Genomic DNA, 25,063 nt, shown 5'->3' on the forward strand with positions numbered 1-25,063 from the left:
TATTTTAAAGGATTGACAGCCCTAATATAAAGCATTTAACCTCAATCAGCTACAACATTAAAGTACTGTTTACATGTCAATAATAATGGCTTAATAATATAATGATATAAAACTGACGGGGTACGACGGACTAAAGAATACTTTTTACTTTTACTTGTAATTGAGTATTTCAATAGTGTCATATCACTTACTTAAAGACAAACTATGTAATTTTTCTGCATTAAAATGTCTAAAAACACTAGACCTATGTTATATACAGTATATATTGTTGAGTTGTGTACTTACATTATCCCAAATATTTCCAACAATTTTCAAATCCAGTGAAATCTGTAATTTTAATCATTTGGACGCCTGTCAATGGCGTCATCTCCATTTGGTGCATGCGTTAGTGTTGTGGCTGTCTGCCAGAAGCTTTTATCCAGCTTTAAGCCACATTTTTACGATACACTTTTTAAATCTTGGTGGATTTTATCTCAGTCATCGGACGTCCTGATCTGAAGTTATCAGAGAAACGATAGCGGTACTTCGCCTCGCAGCCTCTCCGGGACGTCCTGCGCCCGCCGAACGGCGTCGTAGAAACACAGTTTTTTAGCGTGAAGCTGCTTTAGTCAGTGTTTTTACCGGCTTTAATCAGCAGATCAGTTTGTTTTGGAGAGGAGGAGACCTCTACTGATGATAAAAACCTCCTGAACGATGACGACATGAAGACAACAACTCCCATGATCCCACGCTGCTTCACCACGTCACCAAACTCACATTACTCACATCATTACATATTAGGTAAATGATTTGAATGCTTCTTCCACTACTGGTAAAAGACATGCAGTCACAGACGTATTTTAAACTACCGAGACATTTACAGCCAAGCAGCTGTATTTATACAGTTTTTTGGGGAGAGAGAAGAGAAAAACGTTTAGTCAAACCAGCTGGAAAAAAGCTACGACACAGATTTTCTTTTGCTTTTGTATGTTTAGATAGTAAGCACATTTTGTAATCCTTGATGTTGCTATTAAAGTTCAGCTCTGAGTCTACGACATCAAAAACAGGGAAGGGAGGAAGTAGGAAGCACCAGTAATGTGTTTGATGTACTAGAAAGTTACTTAAATGCCAATTAAAAACGTGGGAAACACTTTAAAACTCCTGAACATTAATCATGAAAACATAAAAACATAATGTACGAGTCATCTCGGGCTAACCTGGGTCGTAAACATAAACATCGACTCATCCTTAAATAACCCTGTGTAGTTACTCCACTCGCCTCTTTCTGCACATTGGAGAAGTTTTTATTGAAGTCAAACTTCCCTTGGAGAGCGTCGTCTACAGTAGTACGCTTCTGAATTTAGCTCCTGCGAGCGCCGGCGTCCCAATAACACAAACAGGGAGTGATTTATTGTAGCAGACAGCCAGTGTTTTCTCTGTCAGGAGGTTGGTAATGGGAGCCAATTGAAGAGTGAAAGAAACATTATGCTGCTTTGAGTGTAGGAACTATAGCGAGGAGCGCCGTGTGAATGTGCTGTTCTTTTCTGTCACCCGAGCACACCTCCACAGGATCTGGACTCCGTCTGAAACCTCCCATACAACTGGCTCACGAGCTCGCTGCGAACTGTGTTATGCAAAAATCAACGAGATGGATTTAATTTCTTTACTCAGATATTCAGTGGGATGTTGGTGTTGGTACAGGAAGGTGGGTAAAGCACTAAATAGTCAACGTATCCTCATACAACGGTTCGTATGATATCGTAGGAAATGTTATCACGCATTTTTTGCGTGTTTTCCTACAAATGTCCAATCAATCAATCGATCAATCAAACACCTTTCATAAAGGTTAGGGCAGTTCAAAGTACTTCACAGATGACGAAAGAAAAGACAAAATAATTCAGCAATTTAACAGTTTGATAATTTAGACCGATGCACGTGAGACAATAAAATAATAAAAATTTAATAAAACAGAATTAAAAGTTATAATTAGAGTAATAGTAGTAAAACAGAGTGAAGTAAAAACTAGATTAATAAAATAACAATCACATATAATAAAATTATGCAACTTAAATACAATAAAATAAGTGATTAATAAAATGACAATAAAATAAAATGACGCTGAAATAAAATACAATTTTACAACTTAAATACAACAAAATAAGTGATTAATAAAATAACAAAATAGAATAAAATAATATAACTTAAATACAACAAAATAAGTGATTAATAAAATAACAAAATAGAATAAAATCATATAACTTAAATACAATAAAATAAGTGATTCATAAAATAACAATAAAATAGACTAAAATTATACAAATTAAATACAATAAAATAAGTGATCAATAAAATAATTATAAAATAGAATAAAATAATAACCATTCTTAATGAAAGGCCTGGGCTAATAGGTAGGTTTTAAGTTTACGTTTAAAGATTTCAACACTTCCAGCAACACGTGTCAAATTCTGCTCGTTACATGAATACAGTTTTTTCAAAATAAACTTCTGTCTTCACAGGAAACAACTTAGTTAGGTTTAGAAAAAGATCGTGGTTTTGGTTAAAATAACTATGGAAGTGGCGTTACATGAGTACGGAAGTTACGTGACAAATAAATCAACGTTGACTTCTGGTTTCACACGGGACACGAACAGCGATCTCCCGCGCAAAAGTCCGTCCTTGTTTGACCCACCCATCCACCCTACACGGTGTTTACAACGTGTGCTCTTTATACTTCCTACGAATTGATTTGTGGGATATTTACAAATTAGAATGCATTACTTTTCATAAAGCTACGAACGGTGTCTGAGAACAGTCTGAAATTGTACAAATTGAATGTTGTGTTTTCAACAATGTGGACCTCCAAGATGATTAAACTTCTCTTCTCTTACTGAAAACTTCTGGACGGCATTCAGAAAGAGGTTTAGTTTAGTCCGTCCTCCACAATCAGCACATCTTCTAACCTTTCCTTTCAGTAATGAAGATTTGTCTTTCTTTTTGTTAAAGGTCTGCTCTGCGCTATCAGTAGTTTCTTCGTCGTGCCTCAGGCTGCATGTTCGCTTCTTATAAAAACCCACTTCATTTCCCCTCACCCTGACCGCCCTGGAAAGAATCACCTTAGCCATAAGCCGAGGCTCCCACAATTTACCTTACAGTGGCCCACAGGGCACCGGAGTCGCACTGAGGCGTGAACACACAGGATGACAACTCAATGAATAAAATGAATAAAATGGCTGCAGTAATGACTCGGGTGAGGTGGTCGCTCCACTCCACTAGTTGTAGAGTTTTATTACTGCGAGGAGAAGAAGATTCACCCAAACAGGTAAACCTGGAGCAAAGAAATATTTACAGCTGCAACATTTTGAGCAGCCACAACGCTGAGATTTCAGGAATTCTTATTAAAGTGGCCGACCTAAGAGGGATTTTACAGTGAACTGAACACCGGTGCGCTGAGTTCAACCAATGAACGTCAACAAAAACAAGACTTTCACCTGGTTAACCAAGTTATTATTATTTATTTAAAGGTACCACGTTGAGTTTTTGGCAACCAGCAGCGCGCTGAAGCAAAGCTTTGATGAGGGTTTGTTTGAATCTCAAACAAAAAGTTGGCAGCGTTAATGCCCCAAGAAATGTGATGATGGAGGATTATTATTTATTTATTTATAAATCGGCTTTGCAAATGATTTATGAGGAAGGAAATGCATTCAGTTTTGGTGACAAACACTGAATGAAAACATAACTTTCTGTGTTTTAAAGAGGTACCTTTTAGTGTTTAAAGTGATTTAGTGATTAAATCGGGTATTGTGATTAGCTGAGTACATCACTGGCTGTTTTTTTGGGCGATTTTATATTGCTAATTTAAAAGTCTGCCTCCAAAGAATGAGAACCGCTCAGTCGCGGCATTTTTTCACATCTTACTCTGTGAAATAAAAGTTTATTTTGACTAAATCAGAGTTGGTGGTTGAAGACAAACCAAGACGGCTGTAGTGAGTTTTATTTAGTTTCTGTGGAGTTTGAATGAAGTACAGATCGACCGATTATCGGCCTGGCATCCAACTATGTATTGATAACATGGCGCTGATACGCCAAAATGAAATAAATGGGTTTTATTTCTTTAAAAAAAAGCAATACGATTGTGGGTACGTATCGTAATCATTGTGTGCCCGACCTCCATGTAACAGCCTACTAGATGCCACAAAATCCTAAACACTCTACCTTTAACGAGAATGGGACGCACGTGAGGTCACAATTACCTTTGACCACCAAAATCCAATCAGTTCATCGTTGAGTCCAAGTGGATGTTTGTGCCAAATTTGAAGAAATTCCCTCAAGGCGTTCCTGAGATATCAAGAGAAAGAAAGGGACAGATGGGTGGACGGATGGACAACCCGAAAACATAACGCCTCCGGCTGAGGCTGTCGCCAATGCGGAGGCATAAAAATAAAAGATATAAAACATCTAAACAGAGACAGCTCATCAAAAGCACATTTGATGCACAAACATAAAAAGGGTTTCTGCTGGTATAATCTGACCTGTGGGTTACAGTCCATCGCTTTTTAACTGGTGCCTTAAAGGCAGCGAGCTAGACACCTCCTTTAATGCACAGCGTGTTTATTCCATTCATCTGGAGCATCACAACACATGAAACAACTCCTCCTCCAAACTATAACGGTTCCCACACTAGTACCTGCTGCTATATCAGAGGTTTATATCTTAATGTATTTGAATATAACAAAGCCATCACCTCTGTGACACAGCCTCAACCAAACCTGAACATTACTGCTCGTAGTATTAGCTTTGCTGCCCAGCTGTCGCATTGTTGTTGTATGATCGACTGGATGGGTATTCGTGTTATTGTGTCCACCCCCCCGTGGCAATGCTCCCCTGCTGTTCTGCGCTATTGAGGCAGTAATTGCAGAGTCTCACTTTGCTTTACACTGTGTGCACAACCTTATATTACCCCAGCGTTTGCTCACTGTGCCATTTCACAGCCTCAGGAATTATGTATAAAGCTCTGTAACTCCAACTTGAGAAGTTTATGCAACTTTATGCTTTCATCAGCGAGATTCAAGACTGGACACTCACAGTCTGTTTAGTATTGCTCCCTATGCACTAGACGCTCGTATAGATCCCTGCTTTATTATGCTAAAATAATTACTGAGCGAATATTTAATTGCTCTAAATCATTTATGTATAATGCTATTCATAGTTAACCGTCGATCATATGCTATAGATTCTCATCTTTTCCACTCTGTGCTGTTAAGATGTTTACATGCACACTAATATTCCACTATTATTATTATTATTGTGGTTATATAAATGTAATTTATGGTTCTGTTAGACTGCTGCTAGACCGCCCCGTTAATACAGGTGCATACCTCCCTTTGTGTGCGACGAGTGGGAGAGCAAATCGTTTTTAAAAAGGCTAAACGCCAACAAATATGGATTGAAGCAGAATATTTCGATAGATAAAAACATGTTGTGAATTTTGGAAATGATTACATCTATCTTATTTCAATAAATTTAGACTTTTGCCTTTACAACGCTCTGGAGTTATTGGAAATGTTTGGATCACAAGAGTCGTAAACAATCCTACGCAGCCAACACTGGAATCTAATTCTAAGAATAGTTAATAATCTTTGTCTGTAACTGTGCAGAAAGACCAGATTTAAACAGAATGTGTCCTGCTAAGCAGCAGAAATATTGGCTATATCTTTTTAAATAGTTTTTTATACAGACGTTTGTATAAATTATCCAGTAAATGGGTTATTATGATGTAAACAGCATATTCTGTTTGGATATTCTGAATTAGGCTTTATTTCCGAAATTAGCATTTTCAGATTAAGACATGTGGGATATGCTGACGTTATTCAGGTTTTAGGAGCATTCTTTGGACATGTATCCAGCACATTTGGGGTTTTTACTGCTGGTTGCGACAAACGGCCTTGTCCGGTCGGAGTCTGTTCTCGTGCATAGCCGTAAAAAGGAAAGCTTGAAGAACACAGTTTTGCAAAACTTGCAGAACGGTGACAGCAGTTGGAAAAGGAAAGAAATGTAAGTTATTTTAAGGGGCATAACCGTAGGACGTACGTCACTTAATCAGAGTATACGCTGCTGCATGTAAACGGAGTGGAATATTCATTTTCATTTGCCAGTAAACAGTGGACTAGGACTAGTAGGCCGATGGCAGCCAACAAGGTGAATATCGGCCAATAAATCAGTGCATCCCTAAATATTGTCTTTTTTGGAAATAAGAGAAAAAAACTTTATATCACTTTAAACGTAGTCATTGTCCTCAACAGAAAATTCCTGTAATTACCTCCACCGAGGAGGTTATGTTTTCAGTCCGGTTTGTTGAGTTTGTTTGTCAGCAGGATTATGGAAAAAGTACCGTCCTGATTTTCACAAATCTCGATGGAAGGGTGCAGCCTGGGCCGAGGAAGAACCCATTACATGTTGGAGCAGATTGTGCCCTTCTAGTTTAACAATGAATAGCTGACAATCTTCCTCCTTCAGCTCCATCTGTCTACTCTCCTCCTCCTCTCCTCTATTCTATTCACTCTACCGTCGCCTTCTGTTTGTCTTGTAACCGCTTGAACCCTGACCGACATTGTCCCAGTGTTGTCATGGTGACAATATGGCGAAGTTTAAGTGTTTGCTAATTGTTGCACAGATATATTTTTATAATGCTGCCTGTGCAGAGCCTCCTCCTCCGTCTCTTTAACCCCGACTATACTTCCTCACTCATGTTCTCACGCTGATGAGAAAGGAGTCTGTGCAGACAGAAATCAATGGTTAATGAGCCATGAAATTCTTTTATGGCGTCTGATAATCTCCTTTTGCCACTCGTGTCTTTACGAGAGATTTCTTTTTTTCAAGTGCTATTTACAGGCATTGTTGTAATTACTGCAGTTTACCAGAGACTGTTGTTTTCTCTGCATTGTTCACAACTCGACTTTATGTGGATGAGATGATAAGAAATGTGTAAATGTAAAGACGACCTTCTACAGACGTTAATGGTGAAATTCAGCACGACTGAATGCTCCATTTCTATACCTGTCGCTTGCTTTGAAAGCACCGCAATGGACGAGGAACGGCTGATTTGTGAAGTCGAAATGAGGAGTTATCTTTAGGGATGCGATTGGGAGATCGGCATTAATGCTTTCTAGTCGCCGTTAGCTGTTAGCAGCCGGTGGACGGCACAGTCCTGCTTGGTTAACGGAGGATCCATTGAGTTACATTATGATGCGTTCAGGCTGTATTCAGTACTGTTCTCTGTCTTATGTGATCTTTGGGTTTCGGACTGTTGGTTGGACAAAACAATTTGAAATTCACTGACTTGGGATTTACTAGGAAACAGTAATGGTCACTAGGCTTGCCGCGGTAGTCGGTGTTACCGCTGTTAAACAGTGTTCGGGCACACACTGATTACATTACTTGCCCACCGCCCCCACCGTCAGTTTGCTTTTTTATAGAAATAAAACCCATTTAGTTCATTTTCGCAAAGTGAAAAGCAAAAGCGCCTATTTGGCAATATTTCAGATTCAAACCCAATGCCATAAGGGAGCCATAATGTTGATAAGGCAATCACCACGGAGAACGGAACGATCACAGTGCCAGATGGTAACCTGCAGCCCTGCAGCGAAACCTCAATCGGAGAGGCCAGACACACAGACATCCAATGTAAAGATCAGAGTAAGAGCAACATTTATTGAGCATCATGTTTTCAAAATGTCCGGTGTAATCAGTAACACCATGTGTTGTCACAAGGTGTGATACTTTCCTCATCGTGACATCCCTAATGTTCACTTTTCATAAAGACCAAACGGTTAATCAAGAAAATAATCAGCAGATTATTTGATAACAAAAATAGTCGTTAGCTGCAGCCCTCGTTGAAACATACAAAGAATATGGCTGTAATGTAAAGAGCTAAACAAAGACAACAACGCCATGTATGTAGCTATACAAACAATCTGTGTCATGTTACTTTAAATCTGATTTAAATCTGATTTTGTCTCCATGACCCCGTCCAAACATGAAGCCACCAAGAAGTTTCTATTATGACTCACCATCTAAAAACAAATACTCAACAACCATTCGGTGAGAAGCGCATCAGAGAACAGGCAGGGGCGTAAACTCCTCCGCTGACAGTCGCCTTCAACACAGTACAAAGTACGACGCAGCCACAAGTTGTGTTTTGAGCAAGTCTCACTTTCCGTGACAAGAAAAACAAAAAGAGCAGAAAAAAGCTTTCATCTGCTGCTGCAAACCTGAAGCTCAAACATCCTTCTCTGGAAGTTTGTCCAAGTATTCTGGAAAATGAAAAGTGGGAGACGTAGAGGAGGCAAGTTGAGGAGAGAAAAAGTCTGGTTTCTATATATTAACTAACATTTCAAAAGGTTATGAGATCTCATGCTTATCAGGATTCCAGCACATATTTCACCATTTCCTGTCAGCTGTACAGTAAGAGGACAGGAAATGATACGCTTGTGATGCTGGAGGGAACGAGGAATAAGCAGAGTGATAGCGGGAGTTATCCATTCTTTGCATGTGCTAGAATTTGCCGAGTGAATCTCCAACACAAAAATGAACCTGACCCAGGAATGGCAGCACATCAGATTTCTGCCTCGCAATGCACCAAACCAGAGCTCTTTCCATGGCAACCGTTATCAGTGGCCCGTTTGGCAGCCGCCTGCAGTGCACCTACCAACTAAATGACAAATCAACAATGTTGATTCCATCACGCTTCCACTGAGATGCCTTTCATTCCCGTCTTTGTGTGTCTGTCCATCAAGATACGTCTACCGAGGATCAAGATAGAGCCGATCAACTAAAACCTAAGCGAATGCTAAGTGGGATAAAAGAAGAAATAAGAGTGTTGGTTTTATTTGACAGGAAGGACACAAGTCTGGATCACACAGAAGAAATGTTCCTCCACGTTACAGAAACAAAAGATACAGCAATGGAAGCACAAAATATTCTGTTTTCTGCCCTTATCAGTAAAAGACAATATTCCTACTAAGCTGTTTACATGGCTAATGAAAATTAATATTCCACTTATTTTCATGGTTCGAACACAGCCTCCCTCTTTCATTCCTTCATCCACCTTCTTAAAAAAGGTTGGCGTTGTGATATTTGCACATATCCAAAAACTATAAGGCTTTATCTGTTCAAAACGTAACTTAAAGGGAGCTTTATCAAGTATTTAATACTCTTATCAACATGGGAGTGGGCAAAGATTTCATGTGATATCTGATACCTTCACTCTAGCTCTAAAACTGAACCTGCCACAGCCTCTGAAAGACAGTAAAGTCGTTCGGATAGCCCGCGATCCCACAGGTCTCGGGGGGTTAATGCATGAGCCAAGTTACGTTTGATTTCGAGCATCTTTAGCCCCTAAACCAGCTCAGTTTTTCATGATGAATAATGCATCACCACGGCAACGGCGTTGCACATGTACTCAGAAGATTTGCAGTTTTGCATCATATTAATCAACTTTGTTTAAAACAGCTTTTCTCTTTCTTTTTAACCTTTGTTGATTAAATATCTTTGAGTTGTTGGACTGTTAATCAGACAAAACAAGCCGTTTGAAGAGTTCACCTTGAGCTCTGAATGATTATTTGAAAACATAATCAACAGACTGAGAGCCCTAATCCTAAAATGTAGTGAATCCGGATATTTTTGGTGATTTTAGCCCTTTACTGAACAGCTGATTCATCATAGTAGCGGATGTCCTCTGAGTCTCCGACAATAAAAAAAACCCTCTCATCTAGACATCTCAGATATTGTTGCAGTGTCAGAGTCGACTCCTGGAATCGACCACTCAGCTCTAACTTACTGTGGCCTCTCCTCAGCCTCCTCTATGGCTGACAATCACAGCAGCAGCTCATTAGTGGAGGAGCCGCTGATGTGAAACGACACCCAGACCGGCCTGTTGACTGGGAGGTGGGAAGGCAGCACTGAGAAGTGAATCGTTAAAGCTACAGCTGCTGGACTTCACAGATGTGTTTCACTCATTGTTCACCAGGCTAATTATTCCTTATAAAGCTGCAGGGGAGTGAAAGATATTGGTTCTCTAATGAAACAATAAAACATGCCTTACATGTGCTCCTCGATGCCAAATCTCTGGGTAAAATGGTTTTAAAAGCTTTAGTCAATCTGAAATGGGCCCATAAAAGCTCAAGTAAAAACCCAGTAAAACGTGCTCAGGCAGATAGAAGCAACGTTTATGTTACTGAGGCAGAAGCAGCTTCCTCCTCGTTCTCTGAATATTATGTTCAGCCTCAACCAGTTGACCCCGTCCAACACGCTCTCACTCCCAACTCATCGTCTAATTATGTATTTTCACAGTCTGATACTTCAACAATTTTACAACAAACTGCGACTTTTTTTACTTTTAAATTGACAAACATCATGTGTGTGATTCAAAAAACATTTGTCTGTGAACTATTAATTAAAAATCATGATATCGCGATACTCAATATTTTCTTACACCTCTAGTTATTATTAAATGTGCATTTTAAAGCCAAATTGGAAAAGAAAAGAGCCATAGAAATATGTCCCCACATTATGTTACGCATGGCCCTCTGTGTGCCGGGACAAACGGATAACCTTTATGACCCGAGTTTAAGGACAAAGCCTTTTAAAATTCTGAACTGCTCGTTCACTAAACCCCTCACCCAAAAAGCAATTGTCCAGCCAAGCAATCGTGACACAGTAGGTCTCTCAAGTGTTGGATTTCTCCCAACGCAAAAGCAGAGTGCATGTGGCTGCAGTAAAACTGGAGCTCAGTGTCTAAAGACTGTGCAGGGTCGTGTCTCTCCAAAACCAAATATACACAAGCAAACGTTGACGTAATGTAAACGATGTGTTTGTCTGCTCTAATGGAAGACGTTAATTTATGTTGGTCCAATCTGAAATGGGTCCCTCGTTTTTAAAGATTTATTTATGCATGTCGGGTCTGTTTTTTATCATTTTGGACCTGTAAAGCCCCTCAAACATCTGGTGTTAATACGTCTCCCAGATGATACTAAATCAGAGTTTAGGGATCTTAAAGACATTTTTTTGACATTTTGCAGACTTTTTTTTCAGACTTTTTTTTCAGACTTTTTCCACACATTTTTTTGACATTTTTTTAACTTTTTTCTTACATTTGTCGGACATTTCTCAGAATTCTTTTATTTTCCATTTTTCTTGAATTTTTTTACTTTTTTTCTGACTTTTGGGGAATTTTTCTGATTTTTTTGGGGAAATTTTTTGGAAATTTTTCGGACGTTTTTTTTTTTTACTTTTTTCTGACAGTTGTCGGATATTCTCCAGACATTTTTCAGATTTTTTTTTTTTTTTTATTCGGACATTTTTTGACTTTTTTTCGGACATTTTTCTGAGCATTTACAGTTGTGAAGCCCTGTATGATTTAAACTTTTTGTTTGACGATTGAAGAAGCCACCTTCGACCTGCCTTCTTTTCAACGCTGCCCACACTCAAGATTTCAAGGCTCTCATAACGCCACAATATACTTTTTAGATAATGTATGTTTATTCTAGGCGTGAGGATAATTACTGCTTTGTATTTGACACCTGTGTCCTCCCTGTTTGTGTTTGCTTGATGAAAATCCCTTGTGGGACTAAAACTATTCTTCTTCTTCTTCACACATAAGCAGCCCACGAACGCCCTAAAGTCCTGCTGCAGCACCGCTCCTAGCAGTCGACTCGTAACAAAAGCTAATTTGAAATTAAGAAAAGTTAATTATTTTTTCAGTTAAAGGTCTTTCCTTCCACGAGATTTCGTTCCTGTCAAGTTGCGGCGGCGCTGACGGCGATGCGACGCGACTCTCTGCTGTGTTTTTTTTTGGTTCTCAAACAAATTATTTGGAGCTGCGGACGTTTTGCCTCGTCTTTTACAGCCAAATGCTGCCATGGCAACAGTGAGGGTTCAAATCCCACCTCTTTTCCTCTCCTCCTCCAATCTCCTCCCCGCTTTCTCTCCCCTCGATCCAATCTTCTCTCCCAGTGAAACCATTAAATTATCAATCCCCAACCCCCTCAGGGTTCATATCTCCGCCTCATCTCACTCGCTCTCGCTCGCTCTCTGTCAATATTTACAGAGTTTCTCATAGACTCTCAGGTAATAGTGTCTTATTCCCCAAGCTCTGCACGGTGCCAACATGCACGCACACACACACACAAACACACATGCAGGCAGTGTGAAATGGCCATTCCATCTAAATAAGTGCTATTCAACTAACTGTCCCTGCTGACAGGCTGCGACTGCTGCTTCAGTGTGTGTGGCTCCGGCTTCACCCATGTACATGCGCTTGTTCAAGGCGGATGCACGTGTATTCCCATGAGTGTGTGTGTGTGTGTGTGCACTCAGGCGTGTACTTCAGTGTGTGTGTGTGTGTGTGTGTGTGTGTTATACTGATAGCTCACTGTCCCTTCAGGTAATCTCATGGTTGAGAAGAGAGAGAGAGAGAGAGAGAGAGAGAGAGAGAGAGAGAGAGAGAAAAGGGAAAAAGAAAATATTCTGAGAGAGAAATTAAGACAGAGAGAGACATCCCGGCTGCAATAACTGAAAGTATCTAAAATAACAATAAATATGTATATTCTCAGAGATGTATGTGCAGCTGGCAGGCGGAGGTATTCTGGGTAATATTCACCTCTCTGCAGGCTCACTGCTTTTTTTTACTGGTTGTCAGTGGTTTACTACCAGTTTATTTCCTCCTTCTCTACACGTAAACACATTTTACTGTCATCCACGAGATCCTCACCAACAACCAAAGGCCAAATGTCACATTTTTATTGACTTATTAAGAAAGGTTATTGGCAATATACAGTACAGTTGTAAAGAAAATACACTACATGGCCTAAAGTATGTGGACACCTGCACTTTCTTCAGGGAAGGTTTTCCACCGAAGCTGCAACGATTAATCGATTGGTTGTCAACTAGTAAATTAAAATATAAAAGTAAAATGTTCTGGTTAAATGTGAATATTTTCTGGTTTCTTTCCTCCTCTCTGAGAGTAAATTGAACATTTTCACCATTTTCTGACATTTTATAGACCAAACAACTAATCAATTAATCGATGATAGAACTGATACTATTGCATCATCTACACCAACCTCTCCGTGTCGCCTCACACACACCTAAACCACGCCCTTAGCTGCAGTAGCTCCTCACACGACGCTGATTGGTCCATTATCTGGCTCGCTGGACATAAATGCATTACTTGAAGATGGATTTTCATGTGAGATGTGACCCCCATGACATCACGAGAATCCAATAAGCAATACTCGGCATATCGCAAAAAGTTTAAAAATGGCAATAAGATCGTATCGTGACTTAAATATCGTGATAACATGGTATCACCCCTAATGGATGAGTGCAAAAACACTAGTGTCCCGTGTGAAATCAGAAGTCAACGTTGATTTTATTTGTCACGGAAACTTCCGTACTTAAGTTACGCCGCTTCCAGAGTTATTTTAACCCAAACCACCGGTTTTCCTAAACCTAACCAAGATGTTTCCTGTGAAGACAGAACTTTATTTTGAAAAGACTGCACACATGTAAAGAGCGGAAATTGACACGTGTTGCTGGACATTCGTAGGAAAACAAACAACCGTATATGTGTATGTATTTATATATATATATATGTATATATATATATATATACATATATATATATTATTTTATTTTATTTATTTATTTTACTTTTTATTTATTTATTTATTTGTATATGTATGTTTTTCCTGTATCTATACTGGCTTATTTTATATTAATACTATTTTTGTTAAGTTTCTTTGTACCAAGAATGTTGTTATTGGTGACGTTTGTCAATGTTTTACCTGTTGTTTCAAAATGAACAAAAAACAATAAATATAGTATTGAAAAAAAAGGAAAACACACGAAAATTGAGGAATAACTTTTTGTGATATCATACGAACTGTTGTATGAGGATACATTGACTATAATATACATTCCTTTACAAAAAACATGTTTTTTTCTTCAATTAATTACATAATACATATGTAAAATGTCACATGTAAAAAAAAAAGAAATATTTTTTTTCCAGTGAATCCAACTTATCATGTCTCCACAGGTGTACATGCAAATGAATCCGTAGATACATCCTGTAAATCCACCTACACATGTGCAACCTGTGTGTAAACGTGTTAACAAAACACACACCTGCAGATCGTTGCAAACATACGTTAAAATGCACACATACAGACATACAGTATCGCAGCAGTTTCTCCACGTACGGAGGCAGATATGGTGGAGTGAAGCTTGTTAAAAGGATATCTCAAGATGTTAAATATTTAAATCCCCGATAGTTTCACAGCTGGTGCCGGCAGATAGCAAAATCAAACATGCAATATGGTGTGGGCTCACACACACAGATATAGATTCATCTATATATACTTTACACACCAGAAGAAATTACAGAAATGTTTGCATCAGCAGACTTTAATGAATATTTATGACTATTAGAGAAATATGTTGACCTATAGAGTTCGGAGGAGTTATGCGAGCAGCTGTTGATATCCACTTTGTTTACTTTATGAAGGAGATTTATGAGAATTTAAGAACTTATCTCACCTTAACGGACAGTTAGAAATGATTTTGTTTCTCTTTCTTTCTTCTACCCATTATACTCTCATTTTCTCCTTCTCAATTTTTCTATTACATCTCCGCTCACGCTGCGTTAATGTGATTCTAAAATCACTGGTGCCTAATGCAAATGATTATACAGGCCAGTGCCAAGCGCGAGCAGCCACTCCGATGGGCAACAAGTCAACCGTATTGAACATCAGCTCGTCTGCGTCTATATTAAAACATGGCAGATGACAATTATCGTACAAGTGCCTAAAACGGAGGCAGCTGTCAAAAAAGGACAGGACGAAGGTAATATTTAGGCCACGGGGAACATGACAGAAGTGTCCAGCCAGCTGCACGATGAGCTGCGTAATGGCCTCGCTGAGAGAGAGGTCCGACTTAATTACATAAGATCTTCTGAAACCTCTTTGATGTGGTGTTGTGACACGGTTCAAGGTTTTCTCTCGGTGGCAGCAGGTAGCTGAGAGTCTGCAGCAGCAGCAGCAGCAGCAGCAGCGTGACCAGTCAAATCCGCATTAATTAAATGAGCTGCTGCTCTGCTGCTGCCTGCCCTGCCAGCAACAAAACAGCTGATGAGCAGAACTTGATCACGGATCAATGCTCAGGCCTCCTTGTAGTGGGGCAGGAACAGGACCAAGACTCGGGACAAAACCGTGACTGACTTAATCCCGGTTACACGACCGATCAGTTTGACAGCCCTGCAATGACGAGGAGGAGAGAGTCAAGGGCAAGACTCTGAGATTAAAGGCTAACGCCACGCTACATCCTGTATGGAAGAACGGCGTCGCTGCACTGACCTCTACGGGCTGAACTGTATAAAGGCCTTTGCACACCAAGTCTGTATTTTTCGTCCGAAATTGCGGCACTTTTAAAAATACATATATCCTCAAGTTGTTTCAATCATGTTTACACACTGGCTCCAAAACATTCGTCCGTTATTAAAGTTTTTGGAACAGGTTCGATCTTCTGCGTTTTTTTGCATCAGTCAAAAGCCAAATGAAGGTTGTTTGACCACTCAGAGCCACCGTCCGTGCAAACGTCATCATCCAAAATGGCATCTGAGGAACATTGGCTGTATTCGAAAAAGCATACTGTACTAGTAGCACATTCCTACAGTCTTAACAGGTGACACTCACTGCCCTTGAAGTCTATTTCAGTTTCTGTGTTGCATACTTAGTAAACAAACATGTAGTGCCTATTTGAGGACAAGTACCTTAAATGGACAGAAGTGTCAGACAGAGAGGACGATGTGAGATAAACGACTGTGAGCCCTCATGCAAGGTTATAAATGTGGCTAAACCGAGAGACTCGGTGCTCTCAGCCCTGAACGTTCTATGTTGATGGTTGTGTGCCCACTTGCAAGTGTGTATTAAAACTCTGAAAGACGCTCTCTTGTTTTTGAGTCCTTATTAAACAGAAATTGCCTCCACATATAGTATATAAAATAGTTAGATTAGACATGATTCAAGGTTGATAACAGCTCAAGAAAACCTGACGCACTTGTTACCTTTTAGTTCTTGTCTGGACAGATCCAGCATCATCAGTGACATGGGAAAAATTAGATTTAATTATTCTGGTGACTCAGGAAATTGTGCTGGACATCAAGAGTAAGTCAATTCCCCCAACAAACATTTAGTTATAATCACCTCCAACTTATAAATGTGAGTAATGACTAACATGAGTTTATCAGTCAGTGAGGAACAGTAAGGTTGAGTTTCTGCCAATGAATACCTGCTCAGTCATGAGCCTCAAAGAGAGAGAGATACTTAAAAAGTACGTCATCTGATTTCTGGTTAAAAATGCTTCAATCAAACAGCTGACTAATGATTTTTTTAGACAAAGGTTTCAAAATTCAAAAATTATAAAAACTGTATAGCGGCTGGCAGATCTTTCTGGGAATTGTAGGAAATGTATAAACTGTACATAAGAAGCGGACGTAGTCACCGTGACATCACCCATTGGTTTGAAGATTGCGGTTTTGAAGCCTCGAGTTCGGTATTTTGGCCGTCACCATCTTGGTTTCTGGCCGTCACCATCTTGGTTTCTGGCCGTCACCATCTTGGTTTTTGGCCGTCAACATCTTGGTATTTGGCCGTCGCCATCTTGGTTTCTGACCGTCGCCATCTTGGTTTTTGGCTGTCACCATCTTCGTATTTGGCCGCCACCATCTTGTTTTTTGGTCGTCAACATCTCGTTTTTTTGGCCGTTGCCATCTTGGCTTTTGGCCGTCGCCATTTTGGTATTTTGGCCGTCGCCATCCTGGTTTTTGGCCATCGCCATCCTGGTTTCTGACCGTCGCCATCTTGGTTTTTGGCCGTTGCCATCTTGGCTTTTGGCCGTCGCCATTTTGGTATTTTGGCCGTCACCATCTTGGTTTTTGGCCATCGCCATCCTGGTTTTTGGCCGTCGCCATCTCGGTATTTGGCCGTCTCCATCTTGGTTTTTTGGCCGTTTACATCTTGGTATTTGGCCGTCGCCATCTTGGTTTCTGACCGTCGCCATCTTGGTTTTTTGGCCGTTTACATCTTGGTATTTGGCCGTCGCCATCTTGGTTTCTGACCGTCGCCATCTTGGTTTTTTGGCCGTTTACATCTTGGTTTTTGTCCTTCGCCATCTTCATTTTTGTCCGTCATCATCTTGGTATTTGGCCGTCAACATCTCAGTTTTTGGCTGTCGCCATCTTGTGTTTTTGTCCGTCAACATCTTGGTTTTTGTCCTTCGCCATCTTCATTTTTGTCCGTCATCATCTTGGAATTTGGTCGTCTCCATCTTGGTTTTTTGGACGTCACCATCTTGGTATTTGGCCGTCGCCATCTTGGTTTTTGGCCGTCGCCATCTTGGTTTTTTGGACGTCACCATCTTGGTATTTGGCCGTCGCCATCTTGGTTTCTGGCCGTCACCATCTTGGTTTCTGGCCGTCACCATCTCAGTTTTTGGCCGTCACCATCTTGGTTTTTGGCCGTCACCATCTTCGTATTTGGCCGCCACCATCTTGTTTTTTGGTCGTCAACATCTCGTTTTTTTGGCCGTCGCCATCTTGGTTTCTGGCCGTCACCATCTTGGTTTCTGGCCGTCACCATCTTGGTTTCTGGCCGTCACCATCTCAGTTTTTGGCCGTCACCATCTTGGTTTTTGGCCGTCACCATCTTGGTTTTTGGCTGTCACCATCTTCGTATTTGGCCGCCACCATCTTGTTTTTTGGTCGTCAACATCTCGTTTTTTTGGCCGTTGCCATCTTGGCTTTTGGCCGTCGCCATTTTGGTATTTTGGCCTTCACCATCTTGGTTTTTGGCCATCGCCATCCTGGTTTTTGTCCGTCTCCATCTTGGTTTTTGCCCGTCACCATCCTGGTTTTTGGCCGTCACCATCTTGGTTTTTGCCCATCGCCATCTTGGTTTTTGTCCGTCTCCATCTCGGTATTTGGCCGTCGCCATCTTGGTTTCTGACCGTCGCCATCTTGGTTTTTGTCCGTCTCCATCTCGGTATTTGGCCGTCGCCATCTTGGTTTCTGACCGTCGCCATCTTCATTTTTGTCCGTCATCATCTTGGAATTTGGTCGTCTCCATCTTGGTTTTTTGGACGTCACCATCTTGGTATTTGGCCGTCGCCATCTTGGTTTCTGGCCGTCGCCATCTTGGTTTTTTGGACGTCACCATCTTGGTATTTGGCCGTCGCCATCTTGGTTTCTGGCCGTCACCATCTTGGTTTTTGGCCGTCACCATCTTGGTTTTTGGCCGTCGCCATCTTGGTTTTTGGCCGTCGCCATCTTGGTTTTTTGGACGTCACCATCTTGGTATTTGGCCGTCGCCATCTTGGTTTCTGGCCGTCACCATCTTGGTTTCTGGCCGTCACCATCTCAGTTTTTGGCCGTCACCATCTTGGTTTTTGGCCGTCACCATCTTGGTTTCTGGCCGTCACCATCTCGGTTTTTGGCCGTCGCCATCTTGGTTTTTGTAACCAGAAGTGACATGAGAGGGTGGGGCTAAGAACAACTGAACAACGCCGTGGTAGCAATCTGTAAATCACAAGGTAGCCCCGCCGTAAAGCATCCCCTGCTTTATGGTCTATTTGACTCTAAATGGGACCATCATTTACTAAATGAACATCATGCTGTATTGAAGAAGACTTGAAACTAGCGATTGAGACCATAAACTCATGTTTACAATGTTTACTGAGGTAATAAATAAAGTGAGAAGTAGTAATCAGACTTCTTTTTGCAACAAGAGGAGTCGCCCCCCTGCTGGCACTTCAGCATTGGCTTCACTTCTCAGACCCGGAGGTTGCCGCCTGTGTCTAATTGAAGTGGGAGTAGATGAGTCAGGTTGAAAATAACCTGGTTTAATGGTTTATCTATAATTGTGAAGGTAATGGTTTGTCTGTTGTAATCTATTGGAAATAATCACAACCATTAGTAACCAATGCAGCCTGTAATGGAAACCATTACAAACCACTGCTAGAAGATGTGGTGAAAACCATTAAATCACTCCAAAACCCACCACGAACCATTATGCAATGGATCTAATGGGTTATGGAGCTTTTTAATGGTTTGTAATATCTCAGTAACAAAGGAAATCACAAAGGTTCATCTAATGGTGTCTGATGTTTTTCTTTTTTTCCAGGGTAAGTACACCAAAAAGTTAATTACAGTGCTATAGAATAACTCCTGGAACACAGTGAACCTTTACAGAGTGACATTTAACAGTGGAAGAGATGCAGAGGTTGACTTTATCATTTAATTTGCTACTGAGATGATGCTGGAAATAGGACTACTGTATATTCACCCACTCACACCCGTGTAGAAATAAAGTAAAAGCTTTGTGAAACAAGACAGAAATTAAACAGTTTGTCTGTTTTTATTATGAATTCATTGTTTTTGAGGCCCTGAAATATTCCCTAATATATTCTATCATACCTGCTGTTTGGACACAAATGGCTCTTTATGGCTTTTACATTACATAATATTAATTTGGCATCGGTAAATGAAATGATCCTGACATATCTCATCTCAAGGTCAATTTAGTCAGTATATAATTAAAAATAAAACTACGGCTACCACTAATAAAAAATATTCTTTTCATAAGCGATTAATCTGCCAATTATTTTCTCCATTATTGATTAATCGTTTGGTTTATAAAATGTCAGAAAATAGTAGAAAATGTCCGTTACAATTTCCTAAAACTCAAGTTGATGTCTTCAAATAGTGTCTTTTTTCTGTTTAACAGTCTACAGACATATACACACTGGGGGTGTTTTTTTTCGTGAGATTAATTCACACGTCAATATATTTTTTAAACTTGTTTTTGTCTTGAATACTTTCACACAGAACACAAATATTACGCCGCAAAAAAACAACATACTTTTTTCCAAACAAGGTTGATTTCTCTGAGCTTTCACACTGCAAATAAAGTTCGGCCTATATTTATGAAACAACAGATGGTAACTTTATTACTCCTTTCAACCTTGACACAGGCAGCGCAGACCAGATCCACTTCTTCCTTTCTTACCTTTCACAATAAAAGCCCTAGATATACAATATTTACGAGTATTTTGCATTTCTGTGTCATTTATTCCCCCGGTGTATAAAGGCCTTAAAACCAAAACATGACTCTAAGACTCTAACTTACTCTAAGAAAACCAGCAAATCCTCATAACTGAGAAGCTGTGACTTGGAAATATTTGGTATATTTGCATGAAAAAAACAATCGCCGGCGATCCCGACTGACTTTACTGTCTTTCGAAGGCTATAGCAGGCTGAGTTTTAACTTAGGGTATCATATGAAACTACAAAACTTAAGGAATCCATCGGTACCATCCATGTCATACTAGCTTGTTATGAAGGAGGTTAAATAACGCTCCAAATTTGGGCTAAATTTTGGTGATGAAAAACTGTCGTGACCTCCAGATCAGTGAATGTAAATGGGTTCTATGGGTACCCATGAGTCTCCTCTTTACAGACATGCCCACTTTATGATAATCCCAAGCAGTTTAGGGTAAAAAACATGCAGTTATTGAATGCAGTATAAATGTGTTATTTTCGCCTATTCTAAAAATGGTGTATTTTAATTTTTCTGCATACTGGGGTCCCTAAACAGTCTTGGAAATGCATAAATTGAGTATCAATAGAAATGCACCCAATTGTATTCAGCAGGTGGGTTTTAAGGGGTTAACTGTGTAAAACCTAAAAGAATATTCAATAAGGGGAACTTGGGATCCGAGTACCATTATGTATGTTAACAATACAATACAATACAATACAATACAATACAATAGGTGTGTGATTTTCAGTTTTGGCCCTCCAAGGGAAAAAGTTTGGGTCTGCCTGCTTTATTTTTTTCTTCTAATGCCACTTTCTACTTCTACTTAAATACATTTCAGAGGGACTTATAGTACTTTTTACTTCATTATATTTTTCGGACAGAAAATTCAAAATTAGTAATAAAGAGACAAACACACCGTTGAACCAACGTTCAAAGACAAAAAGCGTCAACAGCACTAGGATCAAGCTCTGGGATTTGTAGTTTGCAAACGTCGCAACATTTTAGTAAATCGTTTATTCTTTTGTCGGGTAAATGATCTCACTATTTCACCTCTTTCACACACGACCCCGAGACTCAGAGACGGTTCTGGTTTCATCCTCCCATCAGATGCTGAGTGAAGTGACCAACGGGCCAAATTAGAGTCATTGTAGACGTCTACGTCACCCAGACTCTGGGAGCGGGAGGCGGCGCCATGACACATGAATCTATTACAGCAATACTCAAACTGCTGTGGAGGAATGTCTGTTTAACACACACACACACACACACACACACACGCACACACACACACACACACACACACACCAACACGCACACACTGCTGATCCCTACCCATCAAACACACACACACACACACACACACACACACACACACCCCTCCTCATTCTCTATTCCAGTAGCTCGCCCGTCTGGAACTTATCGATGGCCGATCAATACTTTCTGATCGATTGACCCTATCACCATGGCAACCACCATTTAGCCCACTATCTTGGGCCATTCATTATAAAAGCCATTAAGCCCAGTGGGTGTATGTGTGTGAGTTATGGCGACCATTAGAGGAAAAAAAAAACGAGGCTGCTGCTGTCCGTTAACGATGCTTACAGAATCACAACAGCTGCTGCTGCTACTTCCTGCTGATCTACACGTGTTAGTGGTCGTACAGGAAGTTAAAGTTCATCAAGTTTTACGTGATGGATTCCTACATGAACACTCTATTATCTGCTAAAGTTAGAAGCACACTGTTTACTTCTCAAGAGTGATTTCTGCATTTGAGCTCTTCTCACCGGTTTTAAGTAGGAAGTGATGTCATATTTCTGCCGACCAATCAGATTTAAGGAATTTAGGAATCTAATGACAGTTATAGAGCGGTGCATGAATGAGTCCTAAACCCGGAAATGAGTTAGCATTTTAGCACTTCTGGTTCCCTCGTCTGGAAGTCAATGGGTTTTTTGAATGGGTTTTTAGTAGGGCTGTCACGCGATAACGCAAATTTGTTTAAACGTCACTAATTTCTTTCAAGCATTAACACAACTTGTGATTTTTAGGTTGTAGTAGGCTCAGTTTTAAAGCTTGAGTTTCATCATGTGGAACTATAAAACCTAAGGAATCCATTGGTATCAACCATGTCATACTAGCTTGTAGTGAAGGAGGTTAAATAACGCTCCAAACTTGTGCAAAATGTTGGCGAGGAAAAACTGTCAAATGTCAGTTTTAAGCAAAAACATGCAGTTTTTTGAATGCAGTATAAATGTGTTATTTTCTATACAATTATGTGTTAGAATATTTCTGCATGCTGGCGTCCCTAAACAGTCCTGCAAATGCATTACTTGGGTATGACTAGAACTGAGCCCAATTGTATTCAGCAGGTGGGTTTTAAGGGGTTAAGTATGTAAAAGCTGAAGTAATATTCAACGAGAAGTGCACTCGGAGAGCGCAGACCTCTGCCAAGGAAGGTTTCATGTACATCGCTAAAAAGAATTCTCGAAGCCGGATCATGACCTGGATCGCCACCGAAATCTAATGGATTGTTCATTGTGCCACACCCCTCCAAAGATTTTCATTCAAATCCATCGCAGACTTTGGGAGTTATTGTCCAAACCAACGCCGGTGAAAGCATAACCTCCTTCCGAAGATAATTAAGGGAACTTGGGATCCTACCATTTTGTATTTTAACAATACAATAAAATAGGTGTTTTACTTTTGGCCCTTGGGTTACCATTGAGTTCCAGTTTTGGCCGTCCAAGGGAAAAACATTTTTACTGTTACCACCCCGTTAAACAGAAAGCTGCTTACATGAACATAATTTCATACAAATTATTGAAATAAAAGTCCAGTCGGGACCTCCGAAGAGGTCGAATCTGATGGGCCAGGAGAAGGTTAACAAGATAGAAAATGAGTAAACAAAAACTCTGCCACAAAAATGACATGAATCACTTAGACACAATAACATGGGATTATAATATCCAGGTTGAAAAATACCAACGTTACACTTTAAGAGCTTTAAAAAGCTGAGAAGGGAACATCACTCCTCGGTTGAGCTCATATGCAACCTGTGACAAGGGGTTGCAAATAGACAATGAAATGCTTTCAACGAATCTTAATCTATTGATCCTCTATTTTTGAATATAAAACTTGTTTTACCAAAGAGCCAAAAGCATCAAACAGGACCATAAAATATCAGGCTTACTATCGACGCACAGCGAGATAGAAATAATGATGTCTACATGCCGATGCACATCGATTATCACGTAGTTAATGCATGTGATTGATTCATTTCACTGCCACTCATGTGTGGGTTGTGGTTGAACCTACAGTTTTTGTCAGTGCTTTCAGACCTGCAAAACAGGAAGTCTATTAACATAATCGATACTACTCTGACATTTTCACTTTTCTTTGAGTGTGCAGAGCTAATTGGCTCGCTAAACCCTTGTCAAATTCAGCCTGCCACTACAGATCAGTGGGTTTCACACCACGGAGAGTCGTACTGCTTCAAGTGTTCTCCTTCACGTGTCCATACAAGTACAGACAGATAAATGGCGACGCTTCCCTTCATCCTCCTTTCACCCCGTCTTTCTGCGTTCCTATTTTAGCCATTTCAACTTGTTTTCGCTGCCCTGTTTGGTCCATCTGTCAGGCTTTCGGTCCAACAGATTGCCATTAAATTTGCTCTGAATATTCACCGTCCCCAGAGGATGATTCCTGATTTTGGTGACCCCCCCTGACCTTCAGACCTCCAGGCCAACATTTTCCACTTGTACACAAGAAGTATTAAAATCTAATGACCAGATTGGCGTAACATTTAGAGAATGACCTCTTTCTATTTTAAACACTCTAGTTATGAGCTGTACGGTCGTGTCACAAACAGAAAAAGTTGTTTTCTTCATAGCTTTTAGAGCATGGCAAGTAAAGAGTAAGAGGGACGTTCAAGGACACTTCTTGTTTTATATTTCATAAGGTATATTAAGTCAGTGTTTTTCAGGTTGTTGTGCCGCCAAGTGGCCCAAAAAATCTAAAGCTTCATTCATTATTATTCTTTTATATTAACCCAGAGACCCGCAATCCCGACCGATTTAGAACTACTAGAAAACAAAGGAATCCACTGGTAACAACCATGTTATACTAATTTGTCGGGAAGGAGGCTAAATAACGCTCCAAAGTTAGGTTAAATTTTGGCGAGGAAAAACTGGCATGGCCATTTACAAATGGGTCCCTTGACCTCTGACCTCAAGATATGTAGATGAAAATGGGTACCAAATTAATGCTCAGATTCCCAGCTTTCAGATGATGTACACCACGTCAATGTGACATCTACTGTTGACCTGCTATCTCCCCCTAAAGACCCCCTGGACCCCCTAAAAAAGACAAAAACGGGTCTATTGTGGCTCTCAGAGGGTTAAAGAAGTTTTTAATATGGAAAAAAGTGTAAATTATTTCTGCACATTGTGTGTTTGAAGGTCTGTTTATTGGTCTATGATTTTATAATTTATGTTTTCTTGTACACAGAAAATCTTGACCTCAATGAGATTATCCATTTTAATAAAGAAATCAACTATCTGCAGGACTGTTGCCGGCGTAATCAAGAGTATAGAAAGTAGGTGATTCTCTTAATCTGTGGCATTCATGAGTCAAACTTGAATTAAAGACTATTTAGGTGTCGCTTCGCCTCTCAACACGATTCGAGCATTATGAGCAAACAGAAGTGTAGTTTGGTCAGAACATGACATTTCACCAAAAATAGACACCAAACGGTGACAAAATATTCCTTCGACCCCAAAATGATCCTGTAAGAACAGATTTTTAAATATCACTTCAAGGCAGGAGTGTGTGATTCAGAGGAGAGGTGAAGTACGGGAGAAAAAGAAAGAAAGCCTGGATTGGCCTCTCTCTCGCTCTCTCGCTCTCTCTCTCTCTCTCTCTCTCTCTCTCTCTCTCTC

The 25,063-nt window shown here is 40.2% G+C and overlaps 1 long non-coding RNA gene across 1 annotated transcript in view; it reads right to left on the reverse strand.

Moving 5' to 3' along the window:
- The window catches only part of LOC141774584 (uncharacterized), a 142,665-nt gene that overhangs the window by 95,332 nt on the left and 22,270 nt on the right, over positions 1-25,063 (reverse strand). The gene's annotated exons all lie outside the window — the stretch shown is intronic.

Source organism: Sebastes fasciatus, chromosome 9 (assembly GCF_043250625.1).
Source record: "Sebastes fasciatus isolate fSebFas1 chromosome 9, fSebFas1.pri, whole genome shotgun sequence".
Classification (NCBI taxonomy): Eukaryota; Metazoa; Chordata; class Actinopteri; order Perciformes; family Sebastidae; genus Sebastes; species Sebastes fasciatus.